The sequence below is a fragment of the Lissotriton vulgaris genome, chromosome 1_1 (genome assembly GCF_964263255.1).
Source record: "Lissotriton vulgaris chromosome 1_1, aLisVul1.2, whole genome shotgun sequence".
Taxonomy (NCBI): Eukaryota; Metazoa; Chordata; class Amphibia; order Caudata; family Salamandridae; genus Lissotriton; species Lissotriton vulgaris.
The window spans coordinates 140,541,448-140,564,908 of record NC_141685.1 but is presented as its reverse complement, the minus strand read 5'-3'; the positions used below and the strand labels follow the sequence as shown (position 1 = coordinate 140,564,908).

The following is a 23,461-nucleotide window of genomic DNA, read 5'->3' as shown; positions in this document are numbered from 1 at the left end:
GGTATTCTGGTGAGGAACAGAAACGAATGCCCTAGTGTTTCATACATACTGTTCGTTGTCATGAGCCCTACATGGCAGTCTGTGGCTCCCTGACTCCCATGAACAAGACGTGCGTGCGCACTCACAAAAACGAAACCTATCGTGGGGAGGGACTTCCGTCTTCTGAAGCCCGCCCACGGAGTGCCTGGAGTAGCAGTGGTGACGCGGGGCTCCCATGCCCGAGGGAGAGCCCCGCCTAGGCTGGAGATGTCCGGAGTGGCGGTAAGTGGCCCTTACTTTTCGGGGGGAGGCAGGGGGGGCGTCGGTAAGCTTGTGTGTGTATGTGTGCGCGCATGTGTGTATGTGTGCAACGGTGGGGGGGGTGTCTCTGTATGTATACGTGCGTGTATGTGCGCTCATGTGTGTGTCTCTGTGTGCGGCGTGGGGTGTCTCTGTATGTGTGTGTGCCTCTGTGTGTGCACATGCGTGTGTGTTGGAGCTTCCCAGGAGACAGGAGCTGGCCACAGTGAGCGTGTTCTTGTGCGCGTGGCCCGCTCAAATCGCCTTCTGGCAGAGGAGATGCGCGCGGCCAGATCCTGTATCCTGGAAAGCTGCGTCGCTAACAATAGGTCTCTGGCGAGACAGCGCTTCGCGCTGTTAACGCCACGAGACCTAAAAAGGAGGTAACTAGGCCCTTAACTTCAGGAACACCTTCATTCTTAAAGGCAGCCACTATATAAACATGCTTTGTTTCCCCTACCCAGAGTTAACACCCCCGCTGGCATCAGTGCGGCCCTCGGTCACACCATAGACCAGAGGTCTTCAAACTTTTGTAGGTTGAGCCCCCCCAGCTGAATTTTTTTAGATGCTGGGCCCCCCCACCACCTGACAAAAATGTGTGGAATCTGGGACACTACATAATCGACTGCCACGCGCATATCACGAGCCATATCCATCAAATAATGTTCTACACAACAAGAATGTTTAGTAAACTACAGGTTTGTGAGTGGGTGTGGTGAAATGACAGAGGCTTACTATACAGTTCAAAACACAATTTTCCAAGATAAAAAGTTGTGCAAATTGTTTTTACTAGGATGCTTTGTTCCACACATGACATAGATTAATAATAACACCACCAACATAAATGTGACGGGTGTGCATGTTTTTTACCACAGACGGTCACTCTGTGGAAGGATATTTGCTACTGCCATCCTCAGGTTGTGCTCCACATCTAGTCTTAAACGGTATTCAGTATACTGCAGGCTCATGGTTGCCCCATACCTGTAACCTCCAATATTCCAAGCCTATGCATCACAGTGTCATTAACTGTCTAGCAAAGCCTCTTGCTAGTGTCAAATCTGCTAGCGCCGGTTTTCTCCACTCTGCATTTTACTGGCACCTCTGCAGGCACAGTGTCTTGGGCCACGTCATGGTGAAGTTACAAGACTAAGGGAAGACACACCAGAAGCAGGTGTGTGAGAGGTCAAACGTGCAGCACTGAGGTATGTTGGTATGGCCCAAAGCAAGGTGGCATCCTTTTCATTTAATGCTCAAAAGGCTTGGCAGTTCTGAGCAGCTCAGAGCTGCAGTGCCTGCATGCCCTCTGTTAGTAAGGACTGCAGTCACGCAGTCTGTCTCCGGCTAATAGTATATGGGTAAACCAAACGGTGAGGGGGAAGAGGGTATGGGTGAGGGTGGTGAACGAATGGACCAGGCAGCCAACACAGCAATAATAACTGAACTAATGCCTGCCTTGAGGCTGGTCGCCTTGCAACTACCTTGTGCCCTGAGCAAGAGCCCCTTCCGGTGCCCCTGCCTTGCTATGGACGCCAGCAGCATTGAATTGAGAGAACCCGGAAAGCAGCACTGGAGCCATTCTTGCACATTCAGCGTTTCCCACTCACTGGTAAGGTTGCTAAATACTGCCATACTGGCCATTTGTTCGTGACGATTTAAGGCTTAAGCATGACAAAATTATCAAAAAAGATTGTCTTCATAAAGTCTATACATTTTACAATGGACTTTGCCTTTATTTACTTTTATTAAGAGACAGTTATCTTTAACTTCGCAGCTTTCAGAACACTGCAAAGTATGCAGCGATGAGGGGAAAAATCTCGGCTTTTTGTATGAACCCAGCGCGAGCCAAGAAAATACAATACAGATCTTGCCACTTAACACCAAGTACGATAATGTGGCCCATCCGTAGCTGCTTCCTGTTGTGTATTTCATGTGAATTGTAACACTGTGAAACGTGACTTGTTAATCCTAAACACTTTGCATACTGAGATTACTAGTTTTCTCTTTTCCTAGCAGAATGAATGCACATACAATTTCCACAGTACAAAATGCACCTAGTTATGAAAAGCAGATGTTTTTTTTATCAATAGGAAGTACTCTGCAGCAGTTTAAAGATCTTTTTCGAGTTTCTCACAGCTCAAAAGGTTATAATTCGTAATATTTATCCATTCCCATGGACTTCATTGCTTTGTTTTGCTCGCGAGGAATTGTCACTTATAGTGGTTGAAATGCCACTCATGACTGCAATGAAATAAAAAAAATGTCACACATAGCAATCTGAAACCTTGGCAGCTATGTCTTGCGCAGCACATGAAGAAAGGAAAGCCTGTGAGGCGGCGCAGACATGAGGCTTGATTGATCACAAATTTTGAAACGGAAAGGGCTTGAACTGAAATGCTTCAGCTGCGGTGGGAGGCAAGGAGTCTCCTCTGAAACCAAAGGCAAAGGAACAGAACTGTCTTCCTTTGCTTTCGGTTTAACAGGGGCCTCCCGCCGCAGCTCTAACAATTAACCCCCTCCTGGGACGGTGATTAACAGAGAAAAGCATGGGCTGATCGGCCCGATGATTTCCCCTCCCTCCCCTCTACCGGAGTTCTCTAGTGAATGACAAATGTAAGATTTTCGGGTGGAGTCCGCGCCCCCCCTGGGATGGTGTCGCGCCCCCCTGAGGGGGCGCGCCCCACAGTTTGAAGAACTCTGCCATAGACCAAACTTTGCGGCCCCCGGGAAAATGTTTGTGAGTACCTGTGACCTAGATCAACAAAAGACGGAAGTAGTTTGACAGGAGGACGAAACAGAATTTGCATCTCTGAAAGGCACAAACAGGAACCAATGAAAACAAGCACTGGCATAGCCAATAGGTTGCGCTGTTGGGACCTTATAAGTGTTTAGCCATGCAACAGTTGATGTTGTTGCCCCAAGGATATTGTGCTGGATAACTAAACACGTATAAGGTCCCAGAGGCGAGACCTACTGGCTATGCCCATGCTTGTTTACCTGATGGGCATTGGTTGACCGCTACCTGGTTACTGAGGCCCTAGTCAGACCCTCCAGTTTATCGCGATTTCGCGATTCACGAAAAAATCGCGAAATCGGCAGATTACCACGATGGCCGCGAAAATAACCATATTGGCCGCGATATTTACAAGTGAGACAGCAAAACAAACAAGGCCTGGCTGTGCGCGCCGCCCTCTCCCCACTCGTGTGTGTCAGCAGCTTCCTGGGACACACACAGACAGTCAGACTAAGCCTCATTAACAAGTGCAAGGTCTTTAAATGACCTGTGAAGTACTCGGTGCGGCTGGCAGTTCAAAGCTGCCAGCCGCACCCGAGTACTTCACAGGTCATTTAAAGACCTTGTACTTGTTAATGAGGCTTAGTTTTTCAAGCCCCAGCCTGTTATCCTCGGCTCTGGCAGGTGTCAGGGGCTTGCGGTGGTGCAAGCTTTCATCAGACAGTACAAATACAGAACAAGCAGCAAATGTGTAAAGTTCATTACACATATGAGAGGGAGAATGGTCAAGAGTTCTGCACGCTTCTCACACGCAGACAAAAGGCGCAGCTAAGGCTTTGTCACTGCAAGCTTATTCTTTTCCTTAGACACAGCTGAGCTCTGGAGTTTCCCAGGTTCAGTCAATCGAGTCTTTCTTTGGACTAGATGAGCAACTTAAGTGCAAGCTTCTCGTCATTTGCAGCCTCGCAAGAGCCTGCAGAACATTCAGATGTTTTTATCTGACAAGTGGGAGATTTTGGTTACTTAGCACCTGCTACCCCAGCGCATGTAAAAGTGTAGCTGTCATTACAAACGATTAAATCTCATTTTATTCAAGTTGCATTGTGTAATGCACTGAGTGGCAGAAAATATAGGGAAACTCAGGGGCACAATCTCCCAAGGTTTTTTGCATATAAACATAGTGCTGTCTCGCGCTAATGATGCTTGAATTATAGCTGTCGAAAGTTAGAACTTCTTCACTTAGATATTACATTTCGTCAGGGCTAGCTTTAGGGCAGTGCAACTGGTGCTACCGCACTGGGCGCTTACCTCAGGGAAGGGGCGCTGTATTTAGAAATAACTTATGAGTTAAGAATACTTGTGGCAGAGTTCCTTGGGGGTCAAGTTTTCAGACAGCATTAAAAATGACCAGATAACGCTTGTGATTATTGTTCCTGCTAAACGGAGAGGGAGAGCAGATTTTTTTTCAAAATTAGAAAAAAAATCAGTTTTTCTTCTTTCTTGCTCTAGTACTGCGAGACCCCGGGGTTTCTCTCCGGAGGATGCGAGCGACAGTTACCAACGCTTCCTGCACGGAGGATCACAAACAGGAGGGAGAGAGAAAGAGGGGTTGGAGGTACGTGTGAGGAGAAGAAAGGGGTGAAAGAAAGGAAGAGTGGCTGGGGGCACATGTGTGAGGAGAGGAAAGGGGTGAAAGCAAGGGAGAGTGGGGCGTTTAGAAGGAAAGGGCAGGGGTAAAAGAAAATGGGAGGATAAAGGTGAAAGGTGGAGCGCAAAGGTAAAGAGAGGGAGCAAGAATGAAAACTGAGGGTATGGGGCAGGTGAGACGAGAAAGAAGGGGTGAAAGAGAGGGGGGGTGAGCAAATAAGTCATAGAGGTGGGAAAGAAGGAAAGGGTAGTAGGGGGTGAGAGAAACTGGGCGAATGAAACTGAAAGGTGGAGAAAAGTAGAGAGGAGTGAGCAGGAGAGAAAGAGGGAGGGTGAATGCGCGAGAAAGAGGGCGAGAGAGGAAGGGGAAGAAAGACAGTGTCTGGAAGAACGAAAGTATGAGAGTTATAGAGAGAAGAGAGGGCGAGGAAGGCAGAGAGGGAGACAGAGAACTAGAGAGGCAGGGTGCTAGAGAGATCCGAAGATGGAAAGAGAGAGGGACAGGGGATAAGAGACTGGGCTGATGAGAGAGATATCGATAAGGAGAGAGAGAAAGATGTATGTGTGTGAGAGAGGATGAGTGAATGAGGCACAGAAAGGAAGGGGCATGAGAAACAGAAAGCTGAATGGGACAGTGGAAAGAGTGTAACAGGAAGGAAGATAGAGGAGCTAAAAGCGGCAAAACACAACTAAGAGAGGGAGAATTGTGAGGCAGAAAGAGTGTAAGGAAGGACGGGTGACGGATGGGGTCACTGGAGGCCGCTTTATCAAGGTCCAGGGCCAAATAAAATGCCGCAAAATTGCCGCTAAATTTCCATTTTTGTGCCGCTAAATTTCCATTTTTGTGCCGCTAAATTTGCTACTCCATGCCGCTATATCCTGGGGGGTCTGCCTAGTGAGGTTGAGACACATCAGCTGTGCAGGCCCAGGACTATGTAGCAATGAGGCGCAGTCGGTGGTGCTGCCTGGGAGTGTGTTCTTTCACTTTCAGTTGACGGGGCTGCCCCCCTTTACTCCGGTGAAAGCCAAAAACGGAATTCAAGTCGATCTTCTCATCACACTGACTTGTCACCGTTTGCTGAGGCCTTCAAAAGAGTGACCCAACTCAGCAGACACAAGGAGACCCAGTATAGCTGCTATGCAGTACAGACCTTGAGGTGCCCAGACCCGGCGGGAAAAAGAGTGACTCAACTCCACCAATGAGGGTCAATGAGCATTTTTGATGCAAATAATCATCGATCGATGCAGACAACAACAAAATGAATCCCGGACAGCAGGCTCGAGACCCTCCAGCACCAGATAATCTTTGTACCTCATGCCCTCACCTGGGGTTTAATGTGGGTCCTGTGGGCCCTGCTGTGGTCGGGTTCAAAGAGGGCCGAGGATGAAGAACTGCGCATGCGCTGGAGATAGACAGCGCTTCCCACAGCGCGGGGTAAAGAGGCCTTAGACTAACTGCGCATGCGCTGAGGACAACACACAGCACACGCTGAGGTATATTTAAGCGCCTCGGGTTGGCTCCTCTATTCGAGGGGAAAGTGTCTTTCCTCTGCGCAGTTTGAGTGAGATCTGTCCAGGGCAAGGTCCTAGCTCGGCGATCGGAGGTAGTCTATTCGCTCCGCACATGCGCAGCTGTGACGCGTGGTCCTGCTCGTGCGCAGTTGTGACGCGCGGTCCTGCTCGTGCTGTGTCGCGCGGTCCTGCTCGTGCGCAGTTGTGACGCGCGGTCCTGCTCGTGCTGTGTCGCGCGGTCCTGCTCGTGCGCAGCTGTGTCGCGCGGTCCTGCGCGTGCGCAGCTGTGATGGGTGTTTTGTCGGTTGGTGTCTTGTTTTCCTTGGCAGCCGCTCGCCCCTGGGTGAAGGGAGCGCTCACAGGCGTTGGGTTCAGTGGGCAGGAGGGAGGCTTCAGGGTGGTTCAAAGCGCAGCTTCGCTCACGCAGCTCGTCTTTTCACCAGCGGGCCATAAGAAAGAATATGAGGCCACCCCGAGCCCAATGGAGAGGGGGCCGGCGACGCGGCTATAAACTAAATATGTTGTAACTATTCTGCTTGCCTTTTACCTGCAGGTAACTGCATGTCATATAAAATGTACACGCATTTAATGAAGAACATAAATGCAAGTTAAACGAACAGATGGGAATGCACTGTTAGGCTGTGGAAGCTCAGCTGTGAAGGTGATCACTGCAGGTGACACAGAATTGAACCCTTGTTGATGCATTGGAGATTAAGAACATGTATTTGAAGTGCTATGAAGTCCTGGCCTCTGGCATCACTATGAATATGAATATGCATGTCATTATTTTCAAATAGTATAAAAAAGAGTGTAAGAGAGGCTACGATAAAAATGTGCACAACCCTCCCTACCCACAGAGTAGAAGGGGGCCCTTGGGTCCCAGCCCTGAAAGTGCCACCGTAGCAAATGTATGCATGTGGGATGGTGTCTGCTGTGTTAAATGTATGCATGCGGGATGGTGTCTGCTGTGTGAAATGTATACATGTGGGATGGTGTCTGCTGTGTTAAATGTATGCATGTGGAATGGTGTCTGCTGTGTTAAATGTATGCATTTGGGATGGGGTCTGCTGTGTTAAATGTATGCATTTGGGATGGTGTCTGCTGTGTCAAATGTATGCATGTGGGATGGTGTCTGCTGTGTCAAAAGTATACATGTGGGATGTTGTCTGCTGTGTCAAATGTATGCATGTGGGATGGTGTCTGCTGTGTGAAATGTATACATGTGGGATGGTGTCTGCTGTGTCAAATGTATGCATGTGGGATGGTGTCTGCTGCGTCAAATGTATGCATGTGGAATGGTGTCTGCTGTGTTAAATGTATGCATTTGGGATGGTGTCTGCTGTGTTAAATGTATGCATGTGGGATGGTGTCTGCTGTGTCAGATGTATGCATGTGGGATGGTGTCTGCTGCGTCAAATGTATGCATGTGGAATGGTGTCTGCTGTGTTAAATGTATGCATTTGGGATGGTGTCTGCTGTGTTAAATGTATGCATGTGGAATGGTGTGTGCGGTGTTAAATGTATGCATTTGGGATGGGGTCTGCTGTGTTAAATGTATGCATTTGGGATGGTGTCTGCTGTGTCAAATGTATGCATGTGGGATGGTGTCTGCTGTGTCAAAAGTATACATGTGGGATGTTGTCTGCTGTGTCAAATGTATGCATGTGGGATGGTGTCTGCTGCATCAAATGTATGCATGTGGGATGGTGTCTGCTGTGTGAAATGTATACATGTGGGATGGTGTCTGCTGTCTTATCTTAAGTGTATGCAACACTTAACCTTAGCGCACTGTTGCTGTGTAGCGGAACCCGCTAAAAATATATAAACACTCTTAGTTGCGTTTTCAAAAAGAGCTTTTAGTATTTTTACAAACGAATATTTTCAAAACTTCATAAACACAATCCAATTTAGTTATAAGTTCAACACAAACAATGTTAACAACATAACATTTCAAAAACTTCAATGTCAGTTTCTTGAAACTTTTTACATTTCCTCTGTATATGCCCAATGCATTTCGAGCTGTGTACAGCTCTTCGTCGGGGGCCTGTAAAGATGAGATATAAGATACAATGCAATCACTTCAAATTCTTCTAGTACATGGCATTAAATATGTATAGGCACTCAAAATGGTTTATAAAGAAAGCGGTAATGATAATACCAAATGAAACCATCACCAACACCTTAGTGCATGTGAAAATACAACACCACTATGAACTTACTAAATTCGCGCTCCTCAAGAGCTAAATCCTTCTGCAAAAACAAAACATACAAACAAACCAATCTAACTGGTCTTATGACGAAGATTAATTCTCACCCAAACATGAACCCACTGTGCTAAAAACTTTCTTACCTTGAACACCAACCAGTATTCAAACAACAATATCTTGTACCCAGCTGTTCGCTGTTCTGCCTGAAAATAACACAGAAACCATGCCTTGTCAACCGGGATAAATAACCCTGACAAAAAATATATGTACCTAGCGGCAACTATAAACACCGCTGCGGGCGCAGCACGCTCACCTAGTTCTTCCAAATCAGCGTCCACAACGACCGAAACTCTCTATTCTCTCACCCTCGTCACTCTATGGGAACAGTGGATGCGGGGCGTTGCACCACGCCAGGTTCTATACACGAAAAGCTGTCAATCTACATAGAAAACGGACTGGTAAATCTAACCTAATACTGCTAACCAGCGCCATCTTGTAATGGCAAAATCACAACAACAAAAAGTTAGTGAAAAGAAGAAATGTGAAAAGGATGCAGTGATAGTACCAAAGATAAAATAATGTGCTCTACACATACAATGTTTCAATGTAAGTAACTTAGCTAAACATTGGAATGACAACAATCACAGCATAGCTCAGATCAGGTTCTCCATTCTAGAGGTTGTTAAAACTCATGAGGGGGTTGATCTTACCAGATCCCTCCTCCAGAGAGAAATTCACTGGATTAAATTTCTAGCGTCACAAGAACCGAAGGGTCTCAATGAAAAAGTTGACTTCTCATGTTTTTTATGATTACCCTTGACTCTGTTTCTGCATTTGAGTATGATACCTGTAACTTACATTGAAACATTGTATGTGTAGAGCACATTATTTTATCTTTGGTACTATCACTGCATCCTTTTCACATTTCTTCTTTTCACTAACTTTTTGTTGTTGTGATTTTGCCATTACAAGATGGCGCTGGTTAGCAGTATTAGGTTAGATTTACCAGTCCGTTTTCTATGTAGATTGACAGCTTTTCGTGTATAGAACCTGGCGTGGTGCAACGCCCCGCATCCACTGTTCCCATAGAGTGACGAGGGTGAGAGAATAGAGAGTTTCGGTCGTTGTGGACGCTGATTTGGAAGAACTAGGTGAGCGTGCTGCGCCCGCAGCGGTGTTTATAGTTGCCGCTAGGTACATATATTTTTTGTCAGGGTTATTTATCCCGGTTGACAAGGCATGGTTTCTGTGTTATTTTCAGGCAGAACAGCGAACAGCTGGGTACAAGATATTGTTGTTTGAATACTGGTTGGTGTTCAAGGTAAGAAAGTTTTTAGCACAGTGGGTTCATGTTTGGGTGAGAATTAATCTTCGTCATAAGACCAGTTAGATTGGTTTGTTTGTATGTTTTGTTTTTGCAGAAGGATTTAGCTCTTGAGGAGCGCGAATTTAGTAAGTTCATAGTGGTGTTGTATTTTCACATGCACTAAGGTGTTGGTGATGGTTTCATTTGGTATTATCATTACCGCTTTCTTTATAAACCATTTTGAGTGCCTATACATATTTAATGCCATGTACTAGAATAATTTGAAGTGATTGCATTGTATCTTATATCTCATCTTTACAGGCCCCCGACGAAGAGCTGTACACAGCTCGAAATGCATTGGGCATATACAGAGGAAATGTAAAAAGTTTCAAGAAACTGACATTGAGGTTTTTGAAATGTTATGTTGTTAACATTGTTTGTGTTGAACTTATAACTAAATTGGATTGTGTTTATGAAGTTTTGAAAATATTCGTTTGTAAAAATACTAAAAGCTCTTTTTGAAAACGCAACTAAGAGTGTTTATATATTTTTAGCGGGTTCCGCTACACAGCAACAGTGCGCTAAGGTTAAGTGTTGCATACACTTAAGATAAGGCTGTTTAATGTTAGGCACGTTTTAGGGCAGACGTGCCACCTTAGCTGCACGCTTAAGTTAAAATTCTAAATAGTTAAAAACAAAAGATAAGCAAGAATAATACTAAAGTGAGTGCTCCTCTCATCACACAAATATACATTTTGAGATGGTGTCTGCTGTGTCAAATGTATGCATGTGGGATGGTGTCTGCTGCGTCAAATGTATGCATGTGGAATGGTGTCTGCTGTGTTAAATGTATGCATTTGGGATGGTGTCTGCTGTGTTAAATGTATGCATGTGGAATGGTGTGTGCGGTGTCAAATGTATGCATGTGGGTGGTGTCTGCTGTGTTAAATGTATGCATGTGGGATGGTGTCTGCTGTGTCAAATGTATGCATGTGGAATGGTGTCTGCTGTGTGAAATGTATGCATGTGGAATGGTGCCTGCTGTGTTAAATGTATGCATTTGGGATGGTGTCTGCTGTGTTAAATGTATGCATGTGGGATGGTGTCTGCTGTGTCAAAAGTATACATGTGGGATGTTGTCTGCTGTGTCAAATGTATGCATGTGGGATGGTGTCTGCTGTGTCAAATGTATTCATGTGGGATGGGGTCTGCTGTGTTAAATGTTCAGCATGCTCTTTAGTCAGTCCTCGAACAGAAATGAAAAACAAAGTTAGTTTGTCATTTAGTTTGGCCGGTCTCGGAGAGGCCTGATTTATGGTATAATCTCCAAATTGCACTTGCTGTGAACTTTGTTTTTTAGGCTACCATGCTGTCATGAATGATCAAATCAATTCGATCTTCTGAGCAGCTGCAGTGCCTGCTTGCCTTATGTTACTGAGAACTGCAGTCACGCAGTCTGACTCTGGTTAGTGCCCTTCCATTTCTGGTGCTTTGTAGTAGTTTTAGGATCTTTTTAGAGGTTCCCATTACTCAATTGAGTGTAGTTTCTGATTTTTATAAGTTTTCCTCATGATTTGCTCATGATAAAGTGTCACTCATACATGTTGAAATGTCACTCATAATTACAATGAAATTATGAAAATGTCACACATTGCAATCTGAAACCTTGGCAGCTATGTCTTTGATAGCTGTATTGGATGCACATGGACTTTGAGACTGTCCCCCTAGGATAAAAACGTTCTTCTAGGGTTAGCTCTTTGCCCAGGGATGTGGGGATGGTTCTGTAAGTCCTGGTAGACCTGGAGACCAGGTCACGTAGAAGCTGGTTATAGTACACATTGAGTGAAGCAAGAACCCATGTACATAGAGTGTGTACACATGGAGGGAAGCAAGAACCCATGCACATAGACTGTGTACACATGGAGTGAAGCAAGAACCCATGTACATAGAGTGTGTACACATGGAGTGAAGCAAGAACCCATGTGCATAAAATGTGTACACATGGAGTGAAGCAAGAACCCATGTGCATAGAGTGTGTACACATGGAGTGAAGCAAGAACCCATGTACATAGAGTGTGTACACATGGAGTGAAGCAAGAACCCATGTACATAGAGTGTGTACACATGGAGTGAAGCAAGAACCCATGTACATAGAGTGTGTACACATGGAGTGAAGCAAGAACCCATGTAAATAGAATGTGTACACATGGAGTGAAGCAAGAACCCATGTACATAGAGTGTGTACACATGGAGTGAAGCAAGAACCCATGTACATAAAATGTGTACACATGGAGTGAAGCAAGAACCCATGTACATAGAGTGTGTACACATGGAGTGAAGCAAGAACCCATGTACATAGAATGTGTACACATGGAGTGAAGCAAGAACCCATGTACATAAAATGTGTACACATGGAGTGAAGCAAGAACCCATGTACATAGAGTGTGTACACATGGAGTGAAGCAAGAACCCATGTACATAGAATGTGTACACATGGAGTGAAGCAAGAACCCATGTACATAGAGTGTGTAGGTCTGGCCAGTTGGGGTTTGACTAACCTGCAGCGTTCAGCTCTTTTTGTCAAGAGCCTCTGGAAGCTGTGGGTTCAATGCAGTTGACGAAACATGGGGGTGCGCTCATTGCTAAAATGGAGATAGTGAAATTTGAAAATGAGTCCCCCACAGATCAAATGGACTATTCTCTGTTGGTGCATGTGGCATGTCATGAAACATTACAGTGAACTGCATATACCATAATGCACTTGGGAGTTCTGGGGCTAACATTCTGGTTGTTTTATTAATTTGTCTTTTTCTGCTGGTGAAAGGCGAAATGGACTTTCCTCTTCCGGGTCAGTGATGGCAGGTTCATTTCCCGCAAGAGCAGGGAACACTGCATTCCTGTAGATGTATTCATACCCGTCGTAGGCTGCTCTTAAGGAAGTGGTGTTCCGCTGCCTTCTATTTAAATTAATCTTATAAATAGTACCAATGTAATGACTTCGTCAGGCGTGAGAACATTTCTAGGATGGGTTTTGTGTTATCGCAACAGAATTGCTCATTGCAGGTTTTTATGTGGGAGTTTCCACACTAATACCGTCCGTCCTCCGGTAAGCAAAGGGCACCACAAGGTCTTCTGCTGGGAAGTCCTGTGGATTATCCGATCTCCTCCTCAAAGCCTCTGCGGTTCGGGCGCAATAAAACTGCATTGCAAGGTTAGTTGGGAGAAATAATAAATAGTTTAACTGTGGCAACAGGAAAACTGCCCTCCAGCGTAGATGGTGTCAGACCTAAATCAGCTGCGCTAAACTCCGAATAACGAACAACAGCCTGTGCGTCCGCTGCTTAAGAGAAACTGAAGTAAATGATATCCGAGGAGGCAATCTGGTAGGAAGAAAAGGTTTGATTCCAAATCAGAGAGCGCTAGGTAGACACATGCCCAATATAGCAGAGGCTGCAAGGAGCCTCTGGCAGGGAGGATTATTAAGCCAGTGGTTTACCGTGTTGCAGCAGCTCATAGGGTTGCAGCATTTGTGGTCATGACAGAAAGTATGGCCTGCAGCCAGAGTGTGCGTCACAAGTTTACAAGTCAATGGGTTTCATTGAGAGCAGAGATTCAGGGCATGAATTCATTTCATTTGATGTAAGCACCCGTAAAGAAATGATGCTTTGTGTCTATTAGCAGGTAAACATGCATGCTTTCTACAGAGGAATAGTATTTGTACCTGTACACAGGCTTCTTTCATATTGTCACACGCAGGGCTTTAAGTGGGACGGGTCTCTATCTAGCAGGACCACCCTTCACTATGTATGTCAATTCAAAGAGACTCCTTATAGTTCTTTCACAGTCTCATCATTTCAGAAGTGATGCTTTGTGTTTATTAGCAGGTAAACATGCATGCTTTCTACAGAGGAATAGTATTTGTATCTGTTCACAGGCTTATTTCATATTGTCACTCACAGGGCTTTAAGTGGGACGGGTCTCTATCTAGCAGGACCACCCTTCACTATGTATGTCAATTCAAAGAGACTCCTTATAGTTCTTTCACAGTCTCATCATTTCAGAAGTGATGCTTTGTGTTTATTAGCAGGTAAACATGCGTGCTTTCTACAGAGGAATAGTATTTGTATCTGTTCACAGGCTTCTTTCATATTGTCATACGCAGGGCTTTAAGTGTGACGGCTCTCTATCTAGCAGGACCACCCTTCACTATGTATGTCAATTCAAAGAGACTCCTTATAGTTCTTTCACAGTCTCATCATTTCAGAAATGATGCTTTGTGTTTAGAGCAGGTAAACATGCGTACTTTCTACAGAGGAATAGTATTTGTATCTGTTCACAGGCTTCTTTCATATTGTCACACGCAGGGCTTTAAGTGGGACGGGTCTCTATCTAGCAGGACCACCCTTCACTATGTATGTCAATTCAAAGAGACTCCTTATAGTTCTTTCACAGTCTCATCATTTCAGAAGTGATGCTTTGTGTTTATTAGCAGGTAAACATGCATGCTTTCTACAGAGGAATAGTATTTGTATCTGTTCACAGGCTTATTTCATATTGTCACTCACAGGGCTTTAAGTGGGACGGGTCTCTATCTAGCAGGACCACCCTTCACTATGTATGTCAATTCAAAGAGACTCCTTATAGTTCTTTCACAGTCTCATCATTTCAGAAGTGATGCTTTGTGTTTATTAGCAGGTAAACATGCGTGCTTTCTACAGAGGAATAGTATTTGTATCTGTTCACAGGCTTCTTTCATATTGTCATACGCAGGGCTTTAAGTGTGACGGCTCTCTATCTAGCAGGACCACCCTTCACTATGTATGTCAATTCAAAGAGACTCCTTATAGTTCTTTCACAGTCTCATCATTTCAGAAATGATGCTTTGTGTTTAGAGCAGGTAAACATGCGTACTTTCTACAGAGGAATAGTATTTGTATCTGTTCACAGGCTTCTTTCATATTGTCATACGCAGGGCTTTAAGTGGGACGGGTCTCTATCTAGCAGGACCACCCTTCACTATGTATGTCAATTCAAAGAGACTCCTTATCCTTCTTTCACAGTCTCATTTCAGAAGTGATGCTTTGTGTTTATTAGCAGGTAAACATGCGTACTTTCTACAGAGGAATAGTATTTGTATCTGTTCACAGGCTTCTTTCATATTGTCATACGCAGGGCTTTAAGTGGGACGGGTCTCTATCTAGCAGGACCACCCTTCACTATGTATGTCAATTCAAAGAGACTCCTTATCCTTCTTTCACAGTCTCATTTCAGAAGTGATGCTTTGTGTTTATTAGCAGGTAAACATGCGTACTTTCTACAGAGGAATAGTATTTGTATCTGTTCACAGGCTTCATTCATATTGTCATACGCAGGGCTTTAAGTGGGACGGGTCTCTATCTAGCAGGACCACCCTTCACTATGTATGTCAATTCAAAGAGACTCCTTATAGTTCTTTCACAGTCTCATCATTTCAGAAGTGATGCTTTGTGTTTATTAGCAGGTAAACATGCGTACTTTCTACAGAGGAATAGTATTTGTATCTGTTCACAGGCTTCTTTCATATTGTCACACGCAGGGCTTTAAGTGGGACGGGTCTCTATCTAGCAGGACCACCCTTCACTATGTATGTCAATTCAAAGAGACTCCTTATAGTTCTTTCACAGTCTCATCATTTCAGAAGTGATGCTTTGTGTTTATTAGCAGGTAAACATGCGTACTTTCTACAGAGGAATAGTATTTGTATCTGTTCACAGGCTTCTTTCATATTGTCACTCACAGGGCTTTAAGTGGGACGGGTCTCTATCTAGCAGGACCACCCTTCACTATGTATGTCAATTCAAAGAGACTCCTTATAGTTCTTTCACAGTCTCATCATTTCAGAAGTGATGCTTTGTGTTTATTAGCAGGTAAACATGCGTACTTTCTACAGAGGAATAGTATTTGTATCTGTTCACAGGCTTCTTTCATATTGTCATACGCAGGGCTTTAAGTGTGACGGCTCTCTATCTAGCAGGACCACCCTTCACTATGTATGTCAATTCAAAGAGACTCCTTATAGTTCTTTCACAGTCTCATCATTTCAGAAGTGATGCTTTGTGTTTATTAGCAGGTAAACATGCGTACTTTCTACAGAGGAATAGTATTTGTATCTGTTCACAGGCTTCTTTCATATTGTCATACGCAGGGCTTTAAGTGGGACGGGTCTCTATCTAGCAGGACCACCCTTCACTATGTATGTCAATTCAAAGAGACTCCTTATAGTTCTTTCACAGTCTCATCATTTCAGAAGTGATGCTTTGTGTTTATTAGCAGGTAAACATGCGTACTTTCTACAGAGGAATAGTATTTGTATCTGTTCACAGGCTTCTTTCATATTGTCATACGCAGGGCTTTAAGTGTGACGGGTCTCTATCTAGCAGGACCACCCTTCACTATGTATGTCAATTCAAAGAGACTCCTTATAGTTCTTTCACAGTCTCATCATTTCAGAAGTGATGCTTTGTGTTTATTAGCAGGTAAACATGCGTGCTTTCTACAGAGGAATAGTATTTGTATCTGTTCACAGGCTTCTTTCATAGTGTCACACGCAGAGCTTTAAGTGGGACGGGTCTCTATCTAGCAGGACCACCCTTCACTATGTATGTCAATTCAAAGAGACTCCTTATCCTTCTTTCACAGTCTCATTTCAGAAGTGATGCTTTGTGTTTATTAGCAGGTAAACATGCGTACTTTCTACAGAGGAATAGTATTTGTATCTGTTCACAGGCTTCTTTCATATTGTCACACGCAGGGCTTTAAGTGGGACGGGTCTCTATCTAGCAGGACCACCCTTCACTATGTATGTCAATTCAAAGAGACTCCTGATAGTTCTTTCACAGTCTCATCATTTCAGAAGTGATGCTTTGTGTTTATTAGCAGGTAAACATGCGTACTTTCTACAGAGGAATAGTATTTGTATCTGTTCACAGGCTTCTTTCATATTGTCATACGCAGTCATAGAAGACTATGTGTAGTTCGTAAACTGTGTGTTAGCGTACATGACACTAAAAAACAATGGCAATGAATAATGCAATGAATGAAAATGAAAAAATGCAATGGATTATGTCATGAAAAATAGACGGTAACCAAGTAATGTAATTGCTAGCAAAACAAAATAAATGTGGGTATACATGTATACAGTAAGGAGACTTTCCAGAACTGACTGCCCCATCAATGTAATGTATTTACAGGTAGCATGGATATTCAATACGTTCATTTAACCCATAAGGTTTCATGGAATTGAGTCTATATATCCAAAAGTTCTCTCTTTGGAGTAAATATTTATTGTTGTCTCTTCCCTCAATTTTCTTGATGGCTTCAAGTATCATGTACTTGAGTTGGGAAATGTTGTGATTCATTTCACAGAAATGACTAGCTACTGACGATTTCAAATTCTTCGTACGAATATTGGACTTATGTTCGTTCAGGCGTACTTTAATTTTACGTTCAGTCTTACCAATGTAGGTTTTTCCAGAAGGACATTTTAATAGATACACCACGTTGTTGGTATCACAGGTAGCTGTCACATGTATTGCTATTTTGTGGCCTTTCATCGGATGCATTACTCTGTTACCCAAAATTATATTATGGCAATTGTTGCACTTATTGCATGGTCTCGTACCACATGAACCTCTTTTGTACCTACTACTAAATCAGATTTATTGGAGCTAGAAATCAGCACTTTCAAACTCACTAGGAAGTTGAGGCTACGACATTTCTTTGATAACGTTGCCAGCTCCCAAGGGGAGAAGGAACCGGACCCTCCTATGGGTCTAAAAGTTACCAGCACCTATCAGGCTGCAGTGAGTCACAACCTACATTGGTAAGACTGAACGTAAAATTAAAGTACGCCTGAATGAACATAAGTCCAATATTCGTACGAAGAATTTGAAATCGTCAGTAGCTAGTCATTTCTGTGAAATGAATAACAACATTTCCCAACTCAAGTACATGATACTTGAAGTCATCAAGAAAATTGAGGGAAGAGACAACAATAAATATTTACTCCAAAGAGAGAACTTTTGGATATATAGACTCAATTCCATGAAACCGTATGTGTTAAATGAACGTAATGAATATTCATGCTACCTGTAAATACATTACAGATCCCATCTTGATGGGGCAGTCGGTTCTGGAAAGTCTCCTTACTGTATACATGTATACCCACATTTATTTTGTTTTGCTAGCAATTACATTACTTGGTTCCCGTCTATTTTTCATGACATAATCCATTGCATTTTTTCATTTTTATTCATTGCATTATTCATTGCCATTGTTTTTTATTGTCATGTACGCTAATACACAGTTTACGAACTACACGTAGTCTTCTTTCTATTTCTGTGCCCTCGCAATCACGTGATCGGCTTAAACTTTCGACTTCTATGGTCGAGCCGATTTAGTCAACACCCGACTACCGAGCATTTCACCAGCGTTTGAATTTGCCGGAAAGCCAGGAAACACTGTGAACATCGCTTCCAAGCGTAAGTAATATTTAGGGACTTAGCGTAGCTCCATGTAGCCATTACCATTAACCGGTATTGGAAGCCATGGCGCCAGTTTTAAATTGTCTTACCGCATGAACCGCCATAGGATCACAACACCATTAAACTTTGCACGTTTTCACCGAGATGCACAATGCGCTATGTATTTTTATCGTATTAGAGTTACTTGTCCAACAATTACCAGCGTAACTCACGTACCTCACTTAGGCTTGCCGTTACATTCGTTTTTTGACCTAATAGTTTAACTATCATTTCACTTCCAGGCACAACATTGTTACTGTTCGTTATTAGGCACGCATTACCAGACTCACTTACCCAGTTACCGGATGTGCACAATTACTAGCGTTTTCACCATTGTTTATATTAGACATATATTATATGTGTGTTACATATGTTGTTTTTGTAGATGATCCCAGATGACGGGCGGTGGCCCGAAATGCATTGGAGCTTGTGGAAATAATTGTTTACACTGAAAACAACTTGAATTACAACGTTGAGTATGTGGAGTAACATACACCAATGAACAAAATAAAACTTTATTGTTCAAACAAATGTGAACGTTTTGACTAACACTTCAAGGAGGATAATTGCCCCTACACCTGTGTGCGCTAAGAGATGCCATCAGTTTCGTATTGATAGCACTACTGCTTCGTTTACTTTACTCGTCTCCAGGGTGGAAGATGACACCATAGGAGCACCAGCTTACAATATATAACTGAACTTGTATGACACTTGGCTGTGCACTTGTCAACTAAATCAAATTGCATTGTTAAACTCTCATCATTTCAGAAGTAATGCTTTGTGTTTATTAGCAGGTAAACATGCGTACTTTCTACAGAGGAATAGTATTTGTATCTGTTCACAGGCTTCTTTCTTATTGTCACACGCAGGGCTTTAAGTGGGACGAGTCTCTCTCTAGCAGGACCACCCTTCACTATGTATGTCAATTCAAAGAGACTCCTTATAGTTCTTTCACAGTCTCATCATTTCAGAAGTGAAGCATTTTCAATATTCTAAACAACGAAGCCATAGTCGTTGATTTTCTTATCTTGTGCAACTAGGGTGACTAACTCGCATGGGTGCATATTCAGGACATGACTGAGAATAAACATTCAGGGCAATGGGCTGTATAGTGGTTTCCAGACTCTTAACTGTTTTATACAGTTGTGACTTAAGAAAAGAAAGTGCATTCAAATCAGATCCGTACAGTCCCCGCAGCACCAAAGTGCACTCTCAATGATCTGGGAAAGTGAAGCCTGCCAGAAATGAATGATTTCACACAAGACATACAGACACTTAGCAGTTTCACATTCTTCTGCTCGTGGTCTCTTCTTTGTAACTTACACCACTGATAACTAGTCTTCTTCCCTGCATAAAACTGCACACGTTACCTTTCATTATTTGTCTTTCTCAAACAAGTCATAACGCTTTTTCAAAGTTCCTTTAAATTATATTGCTGAACTGCTCACCAAGCTAAAACTTTAAAAAAAATTACTAATCAGATAGGAGAAACCTAATGCTTTTACCAATGCTTGTTTACATTGTACTACAGTTAATTAGACAGTCAACATACATTAACAAGCATTGGCATAGGCAATAGGTCTCGCTTTTGGGACCTTGATGTTGTTGCACCAAGGATATTGTGCTGCATAACTAAATACTTATAAGGTCCCAAAAGTGAGACCTAATGGCTATGCCAAGGCTTCATTTGCATTTGTCACCTCGAGTGGCCCAGGTATGCCCAGACGTGGGTCCCACACCATCCATGCCACTGGAGTCAAGCTATCCTGGCTGATGAGGGCTGAAAGCCCGAAACCGGTCCTAGGATGCTTGTTTCCAGTTCAGGGAGGGCCTGGCCTGGCCTGGCAGTTCGAGCTTGACTGTTCCCATTGGTTGCAGGGTCAAGATTGATTTGCATATGGCTGGGTCCAAACTGGAATGGCATGGTGAGCAAAAAAATTGATTTAGGCCCAGATCTCTGTACTGGGGCGAATGTATGACATTGTTCTGCATTCTGTCCATCAATTGTTCTTTTTGCATTTGTCACCCTGAGTTGGACGGGTATGCCCAGACATGGGTCCCGCAGTCTCCATGCCACTGGAATCAAGCTAGCCTGGCTGATGGGGATGATACACAAATCCGGTCACAGTATGCCTGTTTCCAGGGAAGACCTGGCCTAGTCCCATTGGGCGCAGGATCAAGATTGATTTGCATATGGCTGGGTTTAAACTGAATGGCGTGGGAAGCGAAAAAACGAAGAATTTGGGCCTAGATCTCTGTACTGGGGGGAATGTTTGACATTGTTCCACATTCTGTCCATCAATTGTTCTTTTTGTATCCATCCGGAAGACCATTTCCTATGTGGAGCGAAAAATCTATTCATTAATAGTGGTCAGCTGCACCGCCCAATTATATTTCTGGATGTTTGGTAGTGCCAGTCCCCCGTCATACCCTCCCTTTGTCGATTTGTGTTGCTCTATCTGCACAGGGCCTCTGTCTAAGAGCAATGGCCCAACCTCACTCTTGATTTTCTGAATATACAAATTAGGGAGAGTGTATGGCTAGTTTTTCAAGACAAAGAAAACAAGTTCGGGACATCATCTTAAAAAGTGCTGCTCTGCTCGGGAGCAATAGTGGGAGAAACCTCCAGTGTGGGACATCCCTCGTCTGTCTCTCTATCGGTGGTGACTGGTTGTTGTGGAAAAAATGAGTCCGGTCAGTGGTCACATAAAGCCTGAGAATAGAAGTCTGTGGGGACTATTTTGCGGGGAAATGATGGCAGTCAACTCTGCAGATTATATATTTGATATTTTCGCCAGTTTATTGTATATCCTGATTAGCAGCCAGCAGTGGTAAGGTTCTGCATTATTCTGTCCAAAGGGTTCTCAGGATCTATCACATAAAGCAGGGCATCAGCCGCGTATAGGGATATCCTGTTTTCCCATTGGTCGGTACATTGCATACCGCAGACCAGTGGATCTTGTCTGATCCTTGCAGTTAAGGGCTCCAGTGCTAGAATGAAGATTAGGAATGACAACAGGCAACCCTGTTGAGCGTCACATTGAAGCTGAAATTCTTGCAACATCCCCCTGTTTACTTTCAACTGTATCAGTGGGTCAGCATACAAGAGTCGCTCCCAGCAGATACTTGCCAGCACCTCGAACATATAGGCCCATTCCACTGAGTCGAAAGGCACTCTGGCATCCAAGGAAAACATCAGCGCACGTTCCTGCATATGGGGAGTTTGGCTCAGCACGCCATGAAGGCGCCTCAGGTTAGTGCTACGATACGGCATAAAGCCCGACTGGTCTGGGTAGTCCAGGTCCTTAATAATTTTGATGAGTCTGGAAGCCAGGACCTTAACCACGATCTTAGCTTTGGTGTTGAGGAGCAAGTCGTCGGAAGTGTTCCCGTCTTTTAAGATGCCCACTATTGTGGCCAGCATCTGGCCTCTGGGCACTGAGCCTAGTTGGTGGCTCTCCTTGAACATTTGGAGCAAACGAGGGACTATGTCCTGAACCAACAGTTTATACGGAAACACCCATTACAACGCAGTCATTACAGCTTTTACAACGTGGGTGTTACAACGTAACTGCATTTACATCGCATGTCACTACAACGCCTGTCACTACAACGCCTGTCACTACAACGCATGTTACTACAACGCATGGCATTACAACCCATGCCATTACATCGCATGCCATTACATTGCATGCCATTACATTGCATTATAAGGTAAGTAATGGAGGTTTTTTTTGTTTTAGGGTGGGTATGGGTTTGGGGGTACATGGGAATACAAATGTTTTCCCCTACACTATCCAACACTTACCCTACTGTTGCACTCACTGGAGTGGGAATAGTAATTTTTACCTCTACACTATCCAACACTTACCCTACTGTTGCACTCACTGGAGTGGGAATAGTAATTTTTACCCCTACACTATTCAACACTTACCCTACTGTTGCACTCACTGGAGTTGGAATAGTAATTTTACCCCTACACTATCCAACACTTTTCCCACTGTTACCCTAAAAGTATTATGCGTTGTAATGGAATGCGTTGTGAAGGCAGTTTATACAAATGCATTGTAATGGCATGAGTTGTAAAGAATAGCGGTGATGTAAAACCTGCGTTGTAAAGGCATGCGTTGTAATTATTTGCGTTGTAACGACATAGATTTGTTTATGCAACTCGATTGGTATCCCGTCAAGGCCTACCTCTTCGCCCGATGACGAATCCCATATGGTTTTTGCAGTTTCATCCTCCATTATTTCCTCCTCACGGTGATCGCGATCTGAGGTGGGGAAAATTGGCAGATGGATGTTGGCTAGTAGATCTCAGGATTCCTCAACTGTGGTTATCACCGCAGGGAAGTATAACTGGGTGTAATAGGCGCCAACTGCGTCTACCACACGTTTTCCACTTTTACTTAGTTATCCTCCGGTGTCCTCACCTCCAGTACCCAGCGGCCCGTCTATGCCCTCCTATCTAACCAGGCCAACAGTTTGCCCACTTTGTTACTGACTCATGTAAACTCTGTGAAGTCCTATGACTCATTCGGGGGCATCAGTAGCCACATCTCGGTATTCCCTTGGATTCATAAAGAGTGTGTGTTGGGTGTCACTACTGTCCTGTACAACCAAGTCCCTCTTTGGCGTGTGAATTTCATGTTCCAGCAATTCAAGCTGGGCCTCTTTTCCTTTCGTGTCCTGCTATGAGGGAGAAGGCCTGTTCCCTAATCACCGCCCTATACGCCTCCTAGAGGGTCTAAGAGGAGTCTACTGATGTCCTGCGACTACAGCGGCATTCAGAATCATGCCTGAAGCTTCCAAAAGCAGGCCGCCGGAGCCTGAGGAATTGAATAGTTCTGAGTTGAGGCTGCTAAAATTTAATTATTAACAGTCTTTAGTCTACAGACCTGAGAACGTGTGACTGGGAGCCCCAAGGTCACGACGAGTCTCCCAACAGCCTGCTCGCAGGGTATTGGATTTATTTAGGCATTTTTTTATAGCGCATACTTTACCCAGAGGTGACAGAGCGCTTTAGAATAGAGCGAAGTATATAGGATTAGATATTATGACATGTTTACAGAGTATAAATCTGCTAAAAATTACACGATACAAACTAAAGTTGGAGCGATTAGGGTTCCAAAAAAACACATTCCACAGTTGAAGTGTAAGGACAAAATAGTTCTCCATTGAGGAACACGAAACAGTCAGAGTTGTTGGTAGCCGTGGC

General features: G+C 43.9%; 2 protein-coding genes across 2 annotated transcripts in view; one reads left to right on the top strand and one right to left on the bottom strand.

Moving 5' to 3' along the window:
• Window positions 1–6,047, bottom strand: part of LOC147737808 (uncharacterized) — a 450,038-nt gene extending 443,991 nt beyond the window's left edge. Inside the window, exon 1 of the mRNA XM_086924979.1 lies at window positions 5,983–6,047. The gene's annotated coding sequence lies outside the window, so the exon portion shown is untranslated. The remainder of the gene's footprint in view (window positions 1–5,982) is intronic.
• A 411-nt stretch (window positions 6,048–6,458) lies between these two features.
• LOC147737806 (uncharacterized) overlaps window positions 6,459–23,461 on the top strand; it is a 146,088-nt gene continuing 129,085 nt past the window's right edge. Inside the window, exon 1 of the mRNA XM_086945085.1 lies at window positions 6,459–6,722. The gene's annotated coding sequence lies outside the window, so the exon portion shown is untranslated. The remainder of the gene's footprint in view (window positions 6,723–23,461) is intronic.